The sequence below is a fragment of the Paralichthys olivaceus genome, chromosome 12 (assembly GCF_024713975.1).
Source record: "Paralichthys olivaceus isolate ysfri-2021 chromosome 12, ASM2471397v2, whole genome shotgun sequence".
In the NCBI taxonomy this organism is placed as follows: domain Eukaryota; kingdom Metazoa; phylum Chordata; class Actinopteri; order Pleuronectiformes; family Paralichthyidae; genus Paralichthys; species Paralichthys olivaceus.
This window is the reverse complement of record NC_091104.1, coordinates 15,103,798-15,127,815: the sequence shown is the minus strand read 5'-3', so window position 1 is coordinate 15,127,815 and position 24,018 is coordinate 15,103,798. Positions and strand designations below refer to the sequence as shown.

The following is a 24,018-nucleotide window of genomic DNA, read 5'->3' as shown; positions in this document are numbered from 1 at the left end:
GTCGATGGGTGGTTTGATTATTTGTGGCAATAAAACAAGAAAGAGTACTCTGAATAGAAAGGGTTCTACATTTTACATCTTCCAGTTTTGATTGTAGCATTTTGGATGTTTAGTGGTTATGCACATTGATTTGTTCTAATAATACTACTACTACGACCAACTGCTGCTTCTACTACTACAATAATAATGATAACTTCTTATCTTCTTTAGTTTGGTCCATGTCCCGTCCATTAAGATTGGGGGGGGGGGGTGTGTAATCCATACTGCACAAGCCACCAGGTTGCGATCAAGAGTCCATCTTTATGTACAGTCTAAGGGTGAACATTGTACGCTACACGTGCTCAGTATCCTCATGTTGTCCTTTTCATTGTGAGCATGTTAGCAGGCGGACATTTGCATTTAGTTCAAACCACTGCTGGGGCTAAGCTCAGCTTTACAGAGCTGCTAGCAGATTGTAACCATATTTATGTATATTAGAATAAAAACTCATAAAATACATAGAGTGAGTGTACTGAATGATTGAATCATAAAAAAAGAATTCTATAACTCCATTTATTCTGTCCTTTGTTTTACTGCCATAACCTCTTTTTCCCGCTTTATCATTTCCCTCTTGCCTGCATGGAGCCGACATAATGTTGTTTTTACAGCACCATAGATATAGCAGCACGGGTGTGGGGTATGTCGGCTTTATCTTCTTTACGTGCCCATTTCTCTCTTTAGGATAACATTACTGGGGCAGAGGCGCTGGGAGCCATCAGTATGTCGGTGTAGGTGACCTCCTCTTTTCCTGGCCTGATTGTTTGTTGACAGGTCCTGTTTGAGGGAGGAGTGAGCAGCGATAAGAGTCAGTGAGAGTGCACAGGCACCGCAGATAGTGCCTCTGGAAAATCAGAAGGGGGGGGCGGAGAAACATCCAATGAGATACACTTTGTTTTTAATAATGTTTATAGAGGGAAACAGGGAGATGTTTTCATTCAACTAAAAAAAACACCAACAGACACTCAACCCTAAAGACTGATGTTCACTCTGCTATTACTGTCTTATCTTGAGCCAGCGAGGGTGGGATATTGGGAAGTCACACACTGATATGTGTGTTGGTAGACTCAAATGCAGCTTGTGTGCACAGGTTAGAGGATTCGGTTACAGTTATACATCAGCCACCGTGGAGAGGGACGACGCACGCATCACTGAGTGGCACAGCGTCCGTCGGCAGTGAGAGATCACGACATAATTTCCAGGCAGGAAGGAACACGCTCTGTGGAATACAGTCCATGGGTGGAACATGCGTGAGGCAGAGGGCCACTGAACAGGCGTAAACATTAACACAAACAGCGCCAGTCAAAATGACTGATTACTTCCAAGGGTGCTGCTGTGAAAAGTCAATTCAGCGTTCAAACCCCCTCTGTTCCCCCTGCCTTTACATGCCAGCCCACCAGCCTAAACGTACCTCTCCCTGGGGTGTTCAAAATGCGTAATCATTAAAATACTACCAGTGGTTGGCCTTCATTGTCGTGTGGTTTTAAACGCTCTGTGCCCAAGCTGCTGACATTAGTCTCCACACGGCCACACCTACAAGTGTGAATGCATTTTGCTCCTGAATCCATTGTGGTGTTTTACTGTGATGCTAAAGTGATTTTACTGGACCACAACTCTGTGTTTAAATAAAGCCAGAAAATGTGGTGTGAATAGAGACTCAGAGCTACAATATAGCATCAGCCCAGCCTATAAATAATGTAAAAGATGCAGGATATAAGCACTTAGATGGATTCCAGCACCAATAAAGTTAAACAACGAAGCGTCTCTGGCCTCAGTGCTTGAGCGGTAGTGTCTCTGTAAGTGCTCACATACAGGTTGAGTCTCTCTCCCAGTGGACTTGGTCTGGGTTTCTGTTGGCTCTCTCTGTATTTATAGCCTGTTTTTCTACCAGAAAAACCAGCCGTCCTCAAACTGCCCTTCACATCTGCAGAAACACTAGCCTGTCCCACAGTGCCACCACACAGCCAGAGCCCAACATATCACATTCTCCTTGGTGAACTCCCTGACACTTTGCAGAAATCTTACAGGAATACTGCACAGCACACTTTTGGATAATGAGTGATGACGAGTGAGGAATTTAAAACTAAAAGCCATACTGTAGGTACTGTACCTTGACAGTCTTTTATCGTCACCTTGAATGGGCGAATATAATTCTTCTTATCGACAAGAAATTAGAAAGTTTAGTTTAAGTATAGTATAGTAGAAAACTATTCCTATAAAAGAAAGCCACAGCCTACCCACTTATTTTTTTATTTTAGGGTTCTAAGGAAGCACATTATGTAATTTTCCAATAAGCAACAAATGAAATTGTATAAAAAGCTCTATTCGCCATAACCTGCAACTCATTTGCATTTAATCCTGAGGGGTCTATGTCTTTTTAAATTTGCCTTTTACAGGCACATGGACTGAGAGAAATTAGAACTGAATACTAAAAAAGATGAGCGTTGCAGCAGCAGGGTTTTTTGGGTACATGAGTTGAGATCAGGACATCTGGTTAAACCATGTTGTTGCAGTTAGAATTTCTATTTAACTGATAATAACCAAGCTGTGTTTGCTACCCTGATCATTCTGATGGATTAACACATGTATGTCATTTTAGCTGGGTTTAAATTTAATTTCCACTGTGTTCTTCACCGTCCCATATTGCAGCAGTGTAAAATAACTCTTTAGCTCCATGTCCATATGGCGTCTCTCTGCGGTTGTTTGCCTAAAGCCCTTTCCCAGTGACCGTGTCAAACGGCCTTCCGCGGATCATGGGCCTTCGACAGCAGAATAGATTGCATGCATTTATATTTCACAGAAAAAAAAAATCAGCAGTCCATCGCCTGAGGCTTTGGTTGCCTATCAACGTCCTTCATGACATTTGAAGAGGGAATGTGTCACACTTTCATCTGTCAGCATGGACAAGAAGAATGTTGTTTCGGGTTTCAAATGGAAGCGTACAGTAAATAAAGTCTGCAGGCCAGTGCTGCTGTTTTACCCACCCTATCCATCCATCTACTGCTTCTGTATAATGGATGACTGGAAAACTGCTGCAATGCCTTAAATATCAGCCTCGCATGTGAATTATGGATTTAAATCACAAATTTTGCTTTACACTCATTCAAAGGACCAGTTCAGAGGAAAAAGTGGCTTTTATGTGTGAGATATCCTTCTGCATTTCCTCCCCCATGCATCCTCTCTCTTACAGCCTGACAGTGTAATCATGGACCCGGAGAGCATTTTATGGGGGCTTCTTTAATAACCACCAGCACCGCTTGACCTCTGCGAGTTCCCCCCAAAGACACCACCCCCTCCAGCCATCCCCCTGCTCAGCCTTGAACATCCCTCCGCATCACTCCTCCCTTCTTTCTCCCCAAACATCCTCCGAGCCTCCACCCTCCTCTACTGACATGCTCAGATGCTCCAGTAATGTCTTGTAGGTCTAAAGGTCACGCCTGACCTGTCATGGTGGATTGGGCCTCAGTTATACCAGCGTTCTTTGGGGACCACAGTAAGGTGTGACGGTCTCGCTGCCAGTCATTTCTCACTGCTAAAAGATAGAGTAACCACATGACACGCGCAAAGCTCAGACTTGTTGTTACTGTTTTGCATCTGACACTTGTAACTGATAGTTTGCTACTGGATGTCATCCATCTAATTAAACTTCTGAAAAAACGTGCAATAAATTACGAAGCCAGACATTTCCCCCACAGACAGATATTACTAGTTTGATTGATTTGTCTTAGAAATCTGAAGGGACTTTACCAGAACAAAGATCCAGTCGGTGATGGAAACCTGCTGCATGGGGGATGTTTGGAAAAAAAAAGATCAATTACATTTTGGAGACATGCTGTGGTGGTGCTGCCTTTGGAAAAAGAAGAATATAAAGCTCAAAAACCAGGAAGCTCCCCTGTAGCCTGTTTATCATCCCTCTGGTTGACCATTCTAACAAACACACATGCTTATAGATGCATAAACACAAGAGAGACAGTTAATGAGGATTTTATTCTGTTAAGGTACTAAAGCACTGGCAGTACTTGCCATTATTTATGATAATATTATTACCTCCATCAGGGACGGGATGTTTTTACTTGTTTGTTTGTTGGTTGGTTTGTTTTTAAGCAAGATGGATATCTTCATCATGGATCTTAAAACGAATGAAACATATTTAAGGGACTGATATTTATGTGTGTGAGCAATTTAGTACAGACCCCCCAAAAATCTCCATCTAGTTGGTTGGTTGGTTTGTCTGCAGGATTATGCCTAAAATCCCGAAGGGAATTCCAAGGATGGGACATTGATTATGAATTTATTTATAAAATGTTGCCATTTCCTTAACATCACAGGCATTTTTGACATTTTCCCAGAGAACAATTCATGGATCTGTGCCCATGTGGAGAGCTGTATGAGACCAAGCTACTTCTAGTCAATACCAAGTATACACAGTCATGTTCCTGACAGTGTGGTTGGGGCCCTGAGAAACTCAGCAGGCAAAGTGATGCTAGAGGTACACAGGATGCATGCTTGAATGTGTGTTGTCTTTGGGTGTATGTCTCCATTTGTGTTTCTTTGTGTGTGTGTGTGTGCGTGCCACGGGTTCCATGTGATGGATAAGGATGTTTCTATTTCCTCTGGACCCTCCTGACAGATCATCCATCCTTAAACAATTTGGCAGTGCCCTCAGAGCCTGAGAAGGCTGGAAGAAAAGATGGGCCACACAACTGACAGTAGCTTTAATGAAAGACTCATCGGAGGCTCCAGGCAACTAGGAGGCAAGTGGTTTCTCCATACAGGATGGATGGAAGAATAACACGCTGTCAGGTACGGGTGGCCATTGAAGGAGGAGGACATTATAAGATTCTGTAGGCAAAAAATATAGGCTTGGTAGAGCTCCGGTCAAGTGAGGTCGCTGCAGAGATGAAGCTGCAGTTTAAAGATTACTGGGAATGGGGCATTTTTCATAGCTGGGAAGGGAAACAGGATTTGATGGCCAGGCTATTTGAGAGATCACATGCAGTTTATCGGTAAACTGTCAGGGCAAATTTGTTGCAGAAAATAGTTGTAATTGCAGCTCTATCTTATGACGAAAAACTGTCTGTCTGTATCTGGCTCATATATTTCAAGAACCGATCATCTTATCGGCTTCACATGTGGTGTGTGCTTTGTTAAGGGCCTAAGGAAGTGCATTGTCTAATTTGGTGCAACTTGGACATGAGATATGTTCAATATTAATAAGTTTTGAAATAAACCGGCTCTAGCACTGGTGCCTGGGAGTGATCAACGTAAGTGTCATTGTCAATCATGAAAACAACATCAGGGCATTCCCAACAACAACTGATTCTCCAGTTCTGGGTTCTGTCTAGAGATGAGCTTCACTGAACTTGAATGAACAGTTGAATAGCTCTGTGTGCAGCTGCAGGGTGCAGCAGCAGGGTGCAGCTACAGTCATACAGTCGGTCTTTACTTGCTGTGGCTCAAAGACTGCAGGTTACTTTAACTGAGAGAGAAAGCTGCAACCAGCATCACCACTTCAACAGCCCATTGCAAACAGGTTGTTTACTCCAGGCACTGCACTAGTTTTAGTTGAATGAGATAAGATGAACTGGAACTCAGTCTCATGTGGCTCTTACCTAGTTCCAGTGAGTTATAGTGAGCTACATGTTGGAATAACACATTGTGTTTGGACCGAACTGGGTAATTTGTATACATACCAAGTGGAAGCAGTGAGAAAAAGCTTTGGGCGTGCTGTCAGATGTGGAGATTTATAGGGCACAGCTGCAGAGTTGTCTTTGGTCTCTGGGTCAGCCCTGTAACTGCAACCTAACCTCTTAGCACTGGCCGGCTCTCTGTGATGGATGGACGTGTTTAAGTCGGGTTAAAAGTCCACTTCCAGTCCCTCGCTGGTGTAATCTTGAACCCTGCATTGCTGCATTTAATATAGCGATTTCTAGGCCTGACGAACAAAGTGAGGAGACCTGCTCCGCTGTGTCGAGGCTGGTTGGATGAAACCCTGGCTCCTGTCCCACTCCTCAGATTACCCACCTGCTCTGACCACAGCCAGGGTCACAGTCACATTAGCTGTCCCTCTCCACAAATAAGGCTCGCAAATGCATGTGAATGATGCACCTGAATCACTACAACACACTTTCAAATTTGTTTGGACTCTGCGCTGTCGTCTTTTTGCTTTAAATAACTGCTTTAGCATTTCCAAGAGCTGCCTGTGCGCTTCCTGGTGGGAGCAGGCGAGAGACAAAGCCAGGTAATAAAGTGAGCATTAGAAGGCTAATTAGGCTACAGACCTGCTTTGGCAGAACAAATCATTTCATCACATCTGTCACAACAGGGCATCGCATCTCTTCCGAGTAGTAATATTTCATAGCCAGTTTCCTGCGTCTTGGCTTTATTCAGCAACTTTTGTCAATAAATCTCTGCTCATATCCATATTTATTGAGCTGAGAGTTGGAGACCAGGAGTGCTGGGCCCAGATAATGGAGACAGTGTCTCAGCCTGAATGCAAATCCATGTGTGAGGTTTAGCTCATCCAACTGATACTCATTCTTCTCATTCGTCTGTGTATAAACAGGCCTTGTAAACCTGACTTAATGTCAGCCAATCAGATAGGCAATAAATTACGCAGTCCTGTGTGTGTTTTGTTCACGCTCGATACAGTGAAGAACAATGTCCCGGCCTATTTAAAGCACTCTGCATGTAGTGATATATTCCGCATATATTTTGTCCGTGTGTGCTTTTGCTTGAGTCAGTTAAAGGTAAGATGTCTTTGAAACTCATCATGTGTTGAAATCCTCATCATGTCCTTATAGCCATCAATAAATAAAGTAAAAATATCTTCTAAAGAGAAATTAATAAAAAAATAGACAATAACCAGAATTTAGTTAGCGAGACAACATTTTTTGGAATTTGCAGTCTAAATTCCTTGTTTTTCTACAGACACTGACTTCCTCTGCAAAACAAGAAGGATCTCAGTTGATGCGTTTGTGTCTTTTAGGGGGTGTAGCTTTGACGAGAGGGCCGATGGGAGTGGGTGTATATCGATTGCATATTTTCAAAGTGTAGCCTGCTCTTGCTAGCTTTTCCAGGATTACCACCCCTAGCTGGAGTTGCCTTCTTGATGAATACATGTGTTTTTACACCTGAGAACTGCTGTGTCCTCCCTGGATTGTTAGCAGTCGGAGATTTCCTCAGTCCTGCCCTGATTGAATCTGACAGAATCCAATCCTACAGTATCTTTGAGTTGAGATAACGGTCTGGTTTTGCAGTCAGCGTACGTCCTCGTGCAAGGATGGCCCTGCTCTCACTATATAAGAAAATAGGATTATGTGTCTTAGCCTTTCAGAGTCTTTTTCTCCACACTGCTCTCTCCCTCTCTGCTTCTCTGTGTCTAAGGAAGGTCACCTGAAGGAGGTAATCCCTATTCCACTCTGTTTTCTCTCTCTTTTATCTGAGGGGGCTTTGTGGCCAGCGCTGGAGCCCATCCACTGATCAGCAAAGCCCAGGCCCACACAAATGGAGAAGCAGAGGGGAACAGCTTGATGCATGAGATGCCTTTTATCCCCCTGGTGTGAATAGCAAAATAAGTGTCCCACTATAAAGCACCTGGAGAGATTTAAAATATGTATGAGTTCTGCTTTTCTAATACATTGTACCAACCTACTTATAGGATATGACCTGCAGTCCCCTCCCCAGTTGAAAGCAAGTGCATGTGAGTGGCGATTGACGGAATCTGTGTGTTCTTTTCTATATCACTTGAGAATAAACCGACAGGATCTGAAGATGTGTTTACATTCAGTGGTTTTCTGGTAGATTTATGCCTCTGTGCATCGTTTGTTTACATGCGCTGCGACACAGTGTTTGTGGATAGGCTCTGTCTGAGGATACAGCTGCAGAGCTCCACGGGGAAAGACCGCCTGCCAGGATGTATAGCTGCTGGTTGTAGCTGTTTGACCGTGAGAGGCGACTGCATGATGCTTCACAGCTTCCTGCACTTGTTCTACTATAACCAACATCGAAACCCTCCAGCGTGCACGAATGTCGCTAAGTCCAAGGCAATGATAAAACCGCCAATAGCTAGACATTGGCTGTTTTTTTGTCAATCTCATGTCAGAGCCATTTGGTGATGATGATATGTGCCTCCACTCAGCCCAATGACTGATGGGGTAGTAAAAAATGAATCACATCCGCAGGGGAGGAAGGGTTAGCCCTCAGAGTTATGCTAGCGAGGAACATTACCTTCCTCTGTATATAATGAGACATATTTAAAACAGCAATCATCCCCTCCTTTGAACTCTAGGTCACAGTGCGGAATCAATCCCGCAGGTGATTGAAAAGAAAGACCATATGTGTGTTAGACTGAGCATATTAACCAAGGTCACACACACTGCACACACGGTCTGCATGTGCAATGGATGTTCCACTCTGAATTGCTGAGCACGATTAAATCTCTGGTCTTAGAATCACATTCACACTCTAAATCATCGGTCAGGTCATTAAGTGAACTGAGGGTCTTCTCTGAGCTCTGTCTTTCAATTGAATTAGAGTATTATTCTGGATAATTTGGTTTGGAGATTAGCACTTCATGCAGGCCACGGTGTCCATAATTGCAGCAGGATGAACAATGAAGAAAGACATTGGAAAGACATTTATAAATCTCTGCAAAACTAAAGGATTGTTGTATTTTGGAATATTTACAGAATCCTTACGTCCTTTTACTTCCTTTGCTCCAATAATTCAGCCACGTTGGTTCCTGCCTGTTCTTGACCTAATATGTCGCTTGTGGTTTAATGCACGGTTGTACAGAGATGTTTCCGTTGTAGTGGGAATTAATAAATACTGTATAGGGTTGCTCCCATATCAGTGTTTTCCATTAGAGGATGAGATTTTCATCCATAAATGATTCAGCTGGTTCTAATTGTCAGTTGAATTTTTTCTATATGGAAAGCAACACCTCACGAACACAACTCAGTCAATGACTATCACTGGATATTTTCTAAACTACATCACTGAACCTCGAGATATGTGTGTTGATAATGTTACCTCATCAGTATTTCCTGTGTAGGTGGTGTTTTTTCCAAAGAATAAGCATGTGATTAATAGGCCACTGATCCATGATATTCAGTAGACTCACAGGAAATAAAATTATCTTTATTATGAAAAAGAGACATAAAAAATAGTATCTGGTGCGTCTTCATATTGATGTAGATTTTCAGCCTAAATATTACAGACCAAATACTGAAAACAAGTGAATCAACTGAATGTTACTGATGAATTTGACCGCATGACGATGACCTCCCTCACATTTAATAAATGTTATCTTATAGAATGTTATTGGATCTATGCTATATATACAATCACCTTCACACTATCTCAGTCGTAAATGGCTACAATTTGATGCTAATTAAAATTAAGAAAGATATTAAGCCCCTGCAATATCCGATAACAAGACAGTCATGATGCAAGCATATTTATGGTCCTGTAGAGGTGTAACCACATGGGTAGCTAATCAAGCAAGAAGGAGATAAGACACTCTTTCCTGTAAAGGTCAGCGTCTGATGCTGCTGTTGCTGCAGACAGAATTTAGGCATTGTGGAGTAGAGGTTAGGAAACATGGCGTCTGTCCCACTGGTTTTACCACAACTAATTTAATCATCAAAATTCAAACACACCAAATATAAGCCACCAGCCGCTGATGCTGAGCTGATGCTGTGAATAATATTCCTGCCGAGTGTAAGCTGATGATTGCAACACTGTGTGTGTGTGTGTGTGTGTGTGTATGTATACACACACACACACACACACACACACATATATATATATATATATATATATATATATATATATATATATATATATCCACAGTGGTGGACATAAATCCTAGCAGAGCAGGCATCATGAAAGGAGAAAGCTATACTACTGTGATAATGAACTGACAAGACCTGCTCTGCTACTGCACTGCCATAAACTCCAGTGGCAATTTATGAGGGCAGAGTGACCAGAGCACCTCCCCCTTCCACAGATAACTACCACAACCTTGCGGATCATGGTTGTAGAATCAGCTAACATGAGAAGAACCCATTGAAAACACATTGTGTGACATCCAGGAGCACATAAGGTCTGTGGACTGACGACTGAACATATTTGAGCTAGTTGGCATCATCATCTTTTGACTGTGCTGTTCAGGCTTCCTCGCTGAGCCGGCTCTGACATGTCAAACGTCTCCCAGAGCCACTGCCACAGAGACAGCATGTAAAATATATGATATAAAATGATATAATATTCAACTTACAGCCGCATGCGGGACAGTGATTTCAATTATTCAGAGGAATGTAATTACTAACCTCACCATCCAGTCTAGTGCTACAGTGCAGTTTTGCCACAAGCAAAGATCATCCAGGGTCTGTTTTTTATTGATATTCTCATTTCTGCCCCGTCAGGGATTTCAGCAATTCTACACCACAGATCTCCTGAATGCAATTAGGGCAGTGCTGCCCAGGAGGAGCAGGTCACAGGGAGGACCTGGATAACAAGGCCATACTGAATTAGTAATATGGTAAATAATGCAGGGGTTGGTTGGAAATACCAATATTTCAATATTCAAGCCCTGAAGTCACAGAAACTCAGGTTAAGGTGTAGGATCTATGGTGACATGTTGTGAACGTTATTGATCGAAGACCGCCATAGGTAACTAAGGGACCTAGATTTATGAATTTACAGGGACTGCATCTACCTCAATTTAAAATCATTTGATAATGAAATGAAATATTTTACATCAATAAGGGTTTGCTTTATAATTTTGGGAAACAAAACGTTTTGGGCGTCTTCTCTTTCCTACAGCAAGTTCGATGAGAAGATACGGCTGTCATAAAAACGGGATAAAAAAAACGTCATGATTGACAACTGAGATGGACTCACAACTGGACCAGCACATATATTGCTATCACTGCTCCAGCCATACATCACTACTGCACAGACTCCAAATGTGCAAGATGGCTGCCATCCAGGATAATTTGGCTGAATTTCTTGATAGTGGCAGGAAATGGAGTCACATTGTCCATCTTTATATACAGTCTGTGTGTAGTATTTAGAGTGTAATGTACTTCAAGGCATAATGCACAGTGGGAAACCGAAAAACAAAGCACAGACTGACACCAAGTTAAACAGTGAACCTTTTGGTCCTCTGTGTGTGACGAGCTCTCGTGGAGAACACATCAGTGTGTGAGGGTAATTACAGTAGATGGCTTAAATCTCTAAATTGCTTTTTCCTCTTTCGGCTCCCTGTTGTTATTGTTATTTAAAAGTGGCGATTTGATTTGATGCAAAGGAAGGAGGCGAGGCAATGAGCGGTCATTATTGTCAGCGGTCGTAGTCTGCAGAGCACTGGGCACATTTTTCTGTTGAGTACAGGACAAAGTCATTGTGTCTTTTTTTTTAATGTCACTGCACAGGAGCATTTCCCCCTGTACTCCCACCATTAATACAAATAAAACTGCACTGTGCAGCACTGCATGGAAATGTAATCTTACTTTTATACCATCAGCGAATGCCTCGGTTGCTCCAAGTCGTCATCGGTATACATGTTATCAAGGTAATTTGGGTGATAGACCTTGAGAGCCCCAATACCGCAGCATGGAAAGGCTTGTGTTTTAAAGGCAATAAAATCACTCCAATATGCAGCTTATGTCTGCACTCACCTTACAGATGCCTTTGCCACTCTTTCCACTTTGCTTGCAGTGGCAGTGGAGATGAAATAGTGGCCCCCAAAAAGCCATTTGGTACCTAATTGAGCAATCCTATTACTTTTCTCTCCCTTTAGACTGTGACTTTTATTGCTTCAAAGTGACAGCTGGAAGCAGGTGTAAATGATTGTGTTACAGCGGGTGTGACTGTATGTGTATTTAAGTAACTTTGTTGTGAAAGCGTGTGTGTGTGTGTGTGTGTGTGTGTGTGTGTGTACCTGTAATATTAAACTTTGATTAGTCTACACTCACTAGAGAAGTATATTAACTCCTCATTTGGTGACCAATTCACTGTTTATCATCAGGGACATAACTTGTAGACACAAACAGACAACTATCTTGAGTTTACTCTTTTTTTTTTCTTCTTTTTTCCCCATTTCAAGAAAAAAGATTCCTGATATTCAGCTGAGATCTCACATCAAAGTATTGGGGTTATTCAGAGGTTTCATCTGGCGGGCTGTGTTTGCACAACTGGCAATTGTAAATACTATTTATTTCTCTGTTTCGTCCTGTCAGGTAAGATATTTATTTATTAGTCCCACTATGGGGAATTGAAGAGTTGAATCAGTGAATGCTTTACAGTGGTGGTATGGAGATTAGAAATGTATCCACATTTCTGCCATAATGGTGATGAGGAGTTTAAGCAGACAGTTTGCATATGGGGAAATGTTTGAGAATAGCAACTTCTGTCTATAATTCAAAGTTAACGAATTTATGCAGGGTAGAATTTTCAGATTAAATTCTTCCCATAGCAAACACAACGTTTGCCTGGATACGTTTAGTTCACATTCATTTAGCAGACATAGCTGATTTAATACTCAGAATGATTGAAAATACATGTGCACCTGCATAAAACTACTTCAGTTTGAATTGCAAAATCCTTGTGTAGTGGTGACGACAGGAAACCTTCCCTTGCAGTCATAGAGCTGCAGGCCACAACGAGTAGTCAAATCTACATTCATACACAAAAAGAACAGACAACTAGTTCTTGTCACCAAAGTGTAGTTAAAACTGACACGGCTTAAAACCCTAATTTTCATATCCACTGACTGCTGGATGTTCATTTAACCGCAGTGAAAACGAACAACAGTATGAACCGCAATGTTGATTTTTGGACAGTCCTACCAAAGACAGTCAATGACAATGATTTTGAATGTTAGCTGCCAGAAAAATCTAATGGGTTCATTAGCGATTTACTGTTGCACTTTAATTCATTGGAAGGACTTCCCAGATACGTTTTTTATTTTTAAAAAAAGGTTAAATTGTATTTAACAGAAGTCAAAGTATCTTTCTGTTAACGTGTCTTTTTATTGAAGTTGTTATTCTTGAACCACAAACTGAGATAACACTGGCATCGCTTGAGTGACTTTCTTGGGCCCAGAAGATGATACAACATTTTCCACTGAACTGATTGGTGTCATTTTTATTGTTTTATCTTTTTTAAAGTTGATCACGATGTGAAACCTCAGCAGTCTGAGAATTATTTGTTAACACAACATGAAACAAGCTTTTAAATTCTGGTGTGTTATTATTCTAAAAGGCACACTTTGTACAAACCGTAAGTTCTCTGCATGCACCTGCTGTCTGTTGTATCTTTGAACTTGTAGCATGTACACATCTGGCTTCATTCACACTTTAGTAAATCTCAGAGTCCTTAAACTATAAGAAGTAGAGGGAAAACCCAGGTTGACTGCAGAAATACAACAAAATGCTAAAATATGGAGAAATTTGCAGCTCTGATTGCTGAAATGGTTTTAATAAATTGTCCAGAGCGTATTAGCGCTGACTCTGCCTCAAACGAACGACACTATTTGCATAAAGCATCAAACACCTGCTCATTTAGTTGTTGTCAACTTTCCTCTTTGCAGAAATGACAGAGTTTGAAAGTCATTCCTGCAGAGAGGCTCGGACATTGAGCACTTCTTTTGTTATCTTTTGAAATACTCCTCACTACCTGTGGAAACACGTTTAAGCTTTATGTATATGGCACTTAATAAATTCCTAATACTGTTCCAGTTGAAGCAAGAGGGTGTAACTTGTAATTTCCTCTGAAGATGTAAATGACAAGTGATTAGTTCAATATTTCTTCTTAGGATTTCCATAATTAGAGTCCCTGACCAGAATCTTATTTCAATCTTTGCTGGTCTAAGATATTCACAGACATTCTCTTGGAGATGATTAAATAATCTTCAATCAGCGTTTAACCAGTGGGGCTGTAATCTGGGAATTGGAAATGGAATCTCTTGGGGAGATGTCTTTCCTTTGTTGGATGATGTACACACTGGCTTTGTGCACTTGTGTAGATGTATTCCTGCATGGCTACATGTATGCGTTTCTCTTTTGATCAATTGTTAGCTTCTCTATTTTGTGGACATGCTGGTAGATTTGATGAAACATGGGCATCCACTCCAGTTTACATATTAGCCTTTCAAATGGAAAAACTACTTCAAACCATGTTCATTCAAAAAGAAACATCCAGGTTTCCTACAAAACTATTAAAACTGCATGTTGTACATAAAGAGATGTAGAAGAAATCGCAAATGAAAAATGATACCATGCATTATAGAAATAATCGGCAGAAGAATGTGACATTATTATCTGTTGCAAGGATTCATGCACTGCAGCAGGGTACTCTAGAGCTGAGCTCTTTTAAACCAACAGATTGTGTCTCTGTAATGCTCCTGCAAGCTGGAGACCACAAGACTAATGTTGCATTCTCATGCGTGCTCTGGTTTTATCTCCATAGGGGACTATCAGGGCTTTAGATGTGTGGGTGCCGTAGTGCAGCTGCCTATGCCTGCGCCTTCTTTGTCCTGCATTCAATATAAGCAGATAAATCCTTGAGAAGGGAAAAATCTTCCCTGGCTTTTTTTTTTTCTCCTTTTTGGAATAGCTGGTCACGTCAAGCTCACAGAACACCTCACTGCATAATTCATCAGGCTTGATTAGTTTTAAATTTCCCAGGTTTATTTATTCTATTCAAATGTGCCGTGAAGTTCCAGTAATTGTGGATTGTTCTGAATAGGAATGCAGGTCTTCACTCATTTGACTGTGTGAATGCAGAACAATGCAGAGCTGCACTCTGGACGACTGCTTTCAGCTTCAATTTGTTTGAACAATATAAATGATTTTGACTCAGCTCATTTCCTTCGCCTGTGGCTGCTAATGTCTTGATCCATCTAAAGATGGCCTAGAACCCCTAATTACTCACCGTGCTATTGATGTATTAGCTCTCATTCAGTGATAGAGAAAAGACTGGATTCTCAATTGAACCATCACCTCTCCTCGATGTGAAACATTAATGCTGTTGCTGCAGCAAAAATATCCCTCAGTCTTTTCTGAGCTAAGTCACTTCATTAAAGTCCAATCTGCCTCAGGGGTGATGTCTGTGATTTAGCGATGACAGTGAATCTGTAGAAAAGCTGTGGTGAATAGCTGAGTTTGTTCCTCCGTGCACCTCATAGATTCAGCTGTCGAGGGCCAGTCTGGTTCCAGAGGACCCAGCAGATCGAGGTGTAACTGGCCATAGAAGTCCTCGTAATGGGCATATACTCACTGGGACTGCTGCTTGGCCTGCTGAGCATTGTGTACTACACTGTCACACAAACTGTGCCCCAATTCAGGAGCTGCGTTCCTACGAGGATACTCTCTATGCGGTGCATGAAGGAGGCAGGGCCATGTGCACTGCAATGGCCAAACCCAAATGTGACAGTTTGGTCTCTGCAGGATTTTTGTAATCGGCGTCACCAGCTTGTCTTACTGCCTGCTAGCCGGTGCTTCAGTTGGACAAGAATGGAAAGTTTTAATGCACCTTGGTTTTTTAACATGTTTACCATTAGATGTTTAGTTAATTTGAAGCCTGATACCTAAGCATCAGACGTCTTGTCGTTCACCAGCGTCAATACCACATTGAGAAATGGGTCATCAGCAAAGCGCAATGACACCTGAGATAGGTTGGCCCAAGAGGGATCAACTAGTTGGAGCCTTTGTTTCTCAGGGATAGGATGACGTATTTGTCAGCTGCATTAGACTTCGAAATGGGACAGTCAAGTCACAACACTTTCACACAATCACTCTTTTCATACAGCCTCTGAAGGATGCAGCCCTTGAAGAGAGACACAGCAATAAACTATATGATGGACGACGTGACCGCTCCACAAAAGTGATCTCAAATCATTTCGCTCAACCCTTAGTAGGTGAAGTAAGTCCAGCCTCCTTCATGTTAGCTGATGGACATGAGCCAAACTATAAAATCAACGTACACGTCAAAATATTATATTATCAAAGATGGTTTCTGTAATTCAGGTTTATTATTCTTATCACAGATGTATGTTCAAGTGTTTAAGTTTGGATTTAATGTTTGTTTGAAAATGGGGTGAAGCATCATTATTGACAGCTAAGTCTGACCCACGGTCAAGTGTGTGTATTGACGGGACCTTGATGCTGCGGCTTCATCCCTTGATCACTACTGCCCAGACTCCAAATAACGTCTTCGCTGCAGTATGGCTTCATTTCAGTGCCTGATGTTGTAAATACTAACTGCTAAGTTTACTTCTGCCGTCAAAGCGTCCCTCATCACTACTCAGTAATATACTGTAAACTTTTATGACACGTTTACTCATGCATGAAAAAATTAATAAACACATAAAAGATATTGCACACATGCACAAAATCACACTCAGCCCATCATCATGGATGAAAGCTCAAATGGAACAGACCATTAGAGGGAGAAAGGGGGAATATACTCAGAGGTCAAACCATCTCTAGTTATCATGTGGATGGGCACCCAATCAGTTTGGTCCAGTGACTCTGGGAGCAGTTTTGGGCCGTCAATTACCTCAATCACTTGCTCTCGGGCTGTAATTTGCAGTGGAACAGGGGGACAGTGTTTATTCATGCGGTCATGCATTGATGGCCTTTCACCTGTGTGCATCTCCACTGAATATTTATCCCCGCACATCCACCAGCACCAGTCATCTCCACATCGAGGCACAATCCTTCCTGCTACACTGAATCCTCAGATCTCACCCTCATCATTTTTAGCTCTACTCTTACAATATCACTTACAAACTGGTCTCCCTATCAGTGAAACTATATGATCCTCCAACTGGCATGATGAGATCTGAAGATATTTTCAAGCAGTACAAATACAAAGACTCGCAAATTACTGCTTTAATTCATTTTTAAACTTGACCTCTAGGGAATTATAAATAATCCCTCTTGGAAAAGATGAGTGTTTTCTTTTAGCAAATGAGGAGGAGCAGTAAGATATACAGTACAGAAAGAAAGGGCTGCTTTTAACAGATAAGCACTGTTCTCCCACCCCATCTGTCTGCATGTGGCCTCATGCTGGGGGTGATAATGGCTGGACATGGCCCTCTCCCTGGCAGTCAGCTGCTCTCTGTCCTGAGCCAGAGAACTGAAGGGGACCGGGGGACAAAAGGCAAAGGAGTGCCGCTGTGTGGAAAGCGGTCAATGGGCTGGTGTTGACAGCTGAGACGGTCTCTGTGTGGTAACCAAACCCTGAGGGTCGCCATTTAGGATTTACCTTGAGTAACCTGATCTGGTGCATTAAGAGGCGATGAAAATGAAACAGTTTTGATTTCAGTCGTTAGCATGTGACTGTCAGCAGCTGGAAATGTGGAGTCTGATTTTGTCTAACTCGCCTATTTCTGCAATCAAGGACCTGCTGCTTTTTGAAAATTGCACAAAAAAAAATTGTGTGTAGAGTGGTAACCCTGCTCCTGTTATCACTTTAAACTACATACTGTAAGAGCAGTGCAAGAATGGAAATCTTAACATTTGTAGCAACAGTTACTAACTTGTGAGTCATTTTAGAGTGAAGCCAATTTAATCCATTCCCATGGCAGGCAATGCTGGTGTTAATATTTTTTTTGACCAGTAGAAAAGGTGAAAAATGATCTAAACTATGAGGTAAGCATGCAGTGCTAAGCTATTTCCCCCTGTGTGTGTGTGTCTACCGCACCTCACATCTGTTGTTGGTAATTGGAAGGAGACGTTCTCCAGCAAACTGTTTATTTTCCCCAGTTTTATTTTTCCTGTGAGCATGTGATGTGCAATTCCTGGGAGAGGCCAAACTGGTTAGGGATCACTGCCGGGGGACCAGCTTTGCTCAGGTTGCCAGAAAACAGCCTTTTCATCTCCTGCACAGCGAAGCAGCGCGGGTTAGCATGGAGAGCAGATCAAAAGCTGGGCAACAGCGAAGGTGACAATGACAGAGACTTGCTCATATCAACACTGACACACAAACCTCCGCTAAGTTCGACTGAGAGAGAGCGGGTACGGAGAATATCGTTCACACGCAGAAACAAAACGCGTAGCAGATTATAAATGATTGTCTGTGTAGTTTTGGAAAGAGCGATAGATAGAGAAATTAAGAAGAGGGGGATATGTGGAGAGCACGAGGGGAAATTGAGAGAGGGCCAAATTTAAGAAGGGATGAGGGAGCTCCCACCAGATGTGAGAGCATTAATTACTCCTAATCAAAGGCCGCGCCAGCATGGTGACAGTGGCAGGCACGCAGGAGACACTCAAGGTCATTAGTGGCGCGCACACACTCACAGAGCAGTGAATGCCAACACATGCACTTTGTGTCTGCAGCTCTGTCCCATGGGCCTGTCACAAAGCTTTGTGCAGATATTGTTGCACACCATGAAATTAACTCCAAATTCAGAGCAAACAGGTCCTAAAGAATTCGTCATCCTGTCTCTATGTCACAGCTGAAAATATTCCTCAATGACCACGGATTCTGATTGCCATTGATATTGTTTCCACAAGCTAGGAAATGTGAAAATGAAATGGTAATTTGTTAAGACGTGAAATAAGTAGAGTATTTAACTGTGCAAGAGTTCTTGTCTCAATCTTTAAACGGTGATATGGGTCTACAGTGCCAGTGTTTTTCTGCGGTGCTAAGAGGATTACTGCTTGTTTGGTACAGTTGGTGTCTGGTTAATAGCGATAAGGCAGACAGAGAGTGTGTCGCAGGTGTTCATGACACTGCCAGACAAGGTGAGACGACTTTCTGGGGCAGAGCAGCCAGGAATGAGACAAGTGACTGTAAATGTTGTGTCAGAAAAACAAAATTACTTTCTCTGTAGCATATCCTTTTTTGTTGTTGTTTTATCTTTGTCCTGAGGATTGCTATTTAAAATAAGACAAATTAAATTTGCTGGTGAAATAAGTTTTAAAACACATTCACAGCAACATTATAATTCAGTAGAAGTCATGTTGCTGTCCACCTGATGAATGTAAGTCTGCACAAACAATAAGCCATCGAATTTTACTGTCAGGTCCAAAACAATACCACAGGTACTTCCAAGACGTAACAATGAACAAATCACAAGGTCACCTTTGCATGCACTTATTCCACTACTGGCTGATTAAAAAAAAAAAACGACCATAGCCAAAGATAAATATTTATATAAATATACTTCAATCTGAAATGCTACTTATTTTACATCAGAGCAGTAACACATCATTAACTCATTTCTGACAGACATATTAACACTACCTGATGCATATACCATTTTACTCTCTCCAAATAGAAACCTAATGTAAACCAGTTTTAACAAGACCTCTTTGAATGAACAAAAATAATAAAAAAATTAAAATTTGTATCTTCAATACTAAAAAGTCCCGGACAATTTGGAGATTTCACTGCAGACAATGATGACTTACATGATTGTTAACTTGTCAATTCACATTTAAACCAGTTAAATCCTATATGATGTGATTAAAAAATTGTAGCATGAGCTCATAGTTAGCTTTATATCTGATATAAAATGACCTGATATTTAAAACAGTTGAAATAAAAAGTGACGTGCTAATTCTGCTTGATTGGTGTCTCACAATTACCTGCTCAGTGGAGCAGAAGCACAAATAGATGGAGAGTGGCGGTGACTGTCATCATTACAGCTGCTCCTTTTCGCCCGCTCCCTTGGGGGCTGCCGTATCATTGGGCTCACTGCAGCGCTAATAGCCCTGTCTCAGAGCTAGAAGGCACCTTTCCTAGGTAATGCTCCCCGCTGCAATTTAGCTTGCCATTCAAGTGTGGCGTGTCCCGAGCGTTGCAGGAAATTACAGCAGAGTGCTGATGTGGGGAAATTCCCCCCCTAAAGAATGTATCTTTTGCAGACAGTCAGAATTATGAATGATGCATGCAGAACAAGTCAATCAGGCTACCATATGCCTTGAAATATGTGTGTGTGTGTTTTTGCATGCATTACGCACACATGCACTGACTGTGCCCCCCTGATTTTTCTGCTGAGCACACAACAAATGTCAACTAATCAAAATTCCTGCTGTATCTTGCCCGACCTTTCTCTGTGTCTGTCGTTGAAAACACTGTGCTTTACCTGTGTGTGAATTTTAGCCAGCATATAGACCTGGTGGGTGTATAGAGCTGGTGAGTGTATAGAGCTGGTGAGTGTATAGAGCTGGTGAGTGTATAGAGCTGAGCTGATGAGTGTATAGAGCTGGTGAGTGTATAGAGCTGGTGAGTGTATAGAGCTGAGCTGATGAGTGTATAGAGCTGGTGAGTGTATAGAGCTGGGCTGGTGAGTGTATAGAGCTGGGCTGGTGAGTGTATAGAGCTGGTGAGTGTATAGAGCTGGGCTGGTGAGTGTATAGAGCTGGTGAGTGCATAGAGCTGGTGAGTGTATAGAGCTGGTGAGTGTATAGAGCTGGTGAGTGTATAGAGCTGGTGAGTGTATAGAGCTGGGCTGGTGAGTGTATAGAGCTGGTGAGTGTATAGAGCTGGTGAGTGTATAGAACTGGTGAGTGTACAGTCTATTCTCACCTCTCATTGACCCTGCAGACAGAGCGGGCAGCGTTGTAGGATCCCTTCTACACCTCAGTTAGGCTTGGCTGAGTGAAGAGGGGGAGCTCTCTTTGACTGCTCAGCCTGTGGATTACTCCTCAATATGGGATTACGCTCCAATGAATGAGTGCAGACACAATACCGGCAGCTCAGCTCTGAACTATACAACAGAGATTTAGCTATCGAGCTGCAATGAAATATCTGCTGATCTAGTATCAGTTGATGGAGACCTGTGCTGCTCGCTGTCATTCACACTCTGTTTTGCCTTTATCGTGGCCTCACAAGATATCTACTTAATGAGAATGCCTCCAACATCTATAATCCTGACTGACAGGGTTTTTTTCTTAGTCTCAATACCTGCTGAAACTATCTCTGGGCGTCTAAAGTATCTGTCACAATCCCATTGAAAAGGAATACTGACCTTTAAAGTGGAAGATCTGGTTTCAAGATCCTCTGAAGTGTTTTTTGACCAGACGAGAAAATCACTTGCACAAGGATGCTGTGCTGTTTTGTGTTTTATCCACTCTACACTGTGAGACCTGATAATTAAAGTAGGAAGAAGTAATCACTAAACCATCAACATCATTACTATAACTCTGTTAGGTTATCTATTAGCTGTACTTTCATATACATTAAAGGGTTAAAGTCTGATAGCACTAAACAACTTTATCATTCTGTATCTATAGTTATTTAATAGGATTGAAGTGAATAACTGTGTGAGCAAAAGACGGCCTGCAGCTGCTTGGAGAATCCCAGAGCTGCTGATTGTTGGGTCAAGGTTTGAGAAGTGTAATTATTTAGTTATTTCGAAATTTGCATCACTTGGCCTTTCTCTCACAATGATGAGCACTAATAATTTAACTGAGACCTTGATAAAGGTTATCTGAGAACTCAAGTCTCATGCGATGCCCAAACTTTTGCATGGTGATCTTTCCCTTCCATTTTTACACAAAACAAGTAATTTAAAGCCACTTTGTGCAGAATATTTTGGCATATTTACTTTTAATTGTTGTAAGAGAAAGCAAGTAGAGAAAGCTCCTCCAGTCAACATTTGTGTTTCTTTAAGTCTGTCAGTCTCAGTTTCCCCAGGTCAGATTCATTGATGAAATGTGTAGCGGATCACACTGCTGTCGGCCACAGTGTTTGATTCTACCACAGGGAATGCTAAAGAAAAAACAATCACCACATAACAGCATAGCAGCTGCCAGTTTGAACACACACTTGCAATGCGCTAAGTAGATTGGTCCATCAGTCAAAATGTCCACAGTGGCACCTGCCATCTACCACATCTTTTTATTTGTGTATTTCCTTTAATACAGCGGAAAGAAAATAGGATTCAATAGTAACAATTATTATAAGTGCTGCAAAGCCTATTAGTATTGAGGTTATAGGTTCCGAACACACACATAAACATGGTTATAGTCCGACACCGACATGGTCATGAGCAGGGTGACTTCATTGCATTATAAATAGTTGTATGTTTGTCCTTCATCCTCTGGCTGCGTGTTTGGATTATGAATTATAAGGCCCCATGCCAGCCACATATATTCAGTATATTTAGACTGGGATTCCCCTTCTCTTGGATGTAGGGCTGCCAAAGCATTCAGCACCCAGCGCTGAGTTACACTGCTGTGAGCTTGACTTGTGTTCACTGAGTCGTCTTGAAGAAGGAGGACGTTACAGTGAGACATTTTTGATTAGATTTGTCTCGAACAAACATCCATGTGTTTTTCTCAAGGGGCTAATATGTGAAGTCTATATATTAACAATTCCCTTTTTGCAAGATGGGCAGTGCATTGAGTATTTATAATTAATTAGTTCTTGAAGTTGAATTTAGGTATTTAAGATTTGTTTGTGATGCAAACTGTGACATTTGTTTTGAATCCCTGAAAAGGAATGAGACATTAATGTCTTCCTGAGATCAGGGATGTCACACACACTTAACTGATTGATATAGGATAGTGTGAGACAACATACACAACTGTACTCTGCATGGTGTACTGTACACAGTATGAAAACTATGAAAGCAGCCTTCAGTTGTCTAAAACCTAGTACAGTTTAATCCCTCTCACAGTATTTCATGATTTGCATGTCACCGTTGACAAAATGCTAACAAATCTGACTTTCCTTTTGTTAAACTGTGTCATATTTCATCCAACATATTGACACATATTTATGAAAACTACAATATACCTGTAGGTGCTGTACAGTACATTGAAGATTTTTCACTTTGACCTGCCTGTAGTCTACGTAAACATTTTCTCTGAGGTATCAATAAAAATAACTTAATACCTAGTTTATTGATGTCGTGAAGAAGAGTGGGATCATGGGAGTTGTTGTCTTTACCACCACTGCCGCTGAAAGTCTACTTGATGCAACTCAAGCGCAAATTATGTTCACGGATGAGGTGGCAAACGGCAACAAATATTCATAAAAAAACATTTTTAAAAGCTAACTGGCGAGTAGTGTTTTTTTCCTCTGTCATATGTTGTTTGGCCCGGATTAGCAGGGGCGGACAAAGTTAGGGGCAAGAGGATATGATGCAATTAAGAGGTGACAAAAATCCTGTTACCTTGAATAAATAGTTGGAAACATTTTTGATAATTTAAGTACTGAAGTTAACAAAATATATAACATTGGTCATTTTGAGACATTTTAATGAAGAATTGCGATATAGATATATTGTCTTTATTTCTACACGTACAATACAATGTTCTTGTAAATATGTGATGTTGATGTAATGCTTGTTGTTGTTGTTGAACTTGGCTGATTTTTGTGTTAAGCTACAGGTTAAACATGCCTCTCGCTCTCTCTTTGTTCTGAATGACATTAAATTGATATTGATTCTCACATCTAACTCTGAGCAAGACAACAAAGGAGTGTATTACACAAAATGTCAAAGATGTTCTATAAAGAAGAAGGCTTGCTTTTCAGTCAGATGCAGTGACCCGGTCTTCTGTCAGGTTGATGTCGATCGTTTAACTTGGCTCCTTGAACTTAGCCTTTGGAGTTACAATCACCAAACTGCCTTCAAAAAGCGTCCCTCCTCCTTTTCCTCCTTCCATTGAGTTTTCTCTCTCTCCTGCTCACTCTCGCTGTCTTCATCTCCACATCCAAATTTAGTCCTCTGCACAGTTTATGACCCACCCTCCCTCATGCTCCTCCATCCCTCAAACCACTTCAGCAGATTTCAAAACCATTTTGCATCCGGAGTTTATCACTCAGGATATGCCCTTTAAGGAGAGAGGAGAGAAAAGACCCTCCATTAATTGTGCGTATAAAGAGTAATGAAGAGGTGCAGAGTTATCCTTCGAAGGTGGCTCGGGCCCTCCCTTTTTTGTCATATAAAGGATCCATCTCAAAAGCAAAAGAAGAGTGCCTTTGTGGTGCAAACGATACGGCCATAAGAAA

At 41.6% G+C, this 24,018-nt stretch overlaps 1 long non-coding RNA gene across 2 annotated transcripts in view; it reads left to right on the top strand.

Moving 5' to 3' along the window:
• LOC138404808 (uncharacterized) overlaps window positions 1-24,018 on the top strand; it is a 112,436-nt gene that overhangs the window by 77,371 nt on the left and 11,047 nt on the right. Inside the window, exon 4 of one of the 2 annotated variants that reach the window (XR_011244728.1) lies at window positions 7,483-7,634. The exons of the other annotated variant lie outside the window; for it this stretch is intronic. This is a non-coding gene — a long non-coding RNA (uncharacterized lncRNA). Of the gene's footprint in view, window positions 1-7,482; window positions 7,635-24,018 lie in introns of those variants that run through there. 2 annotated transcript variants of the gene reach the window in all.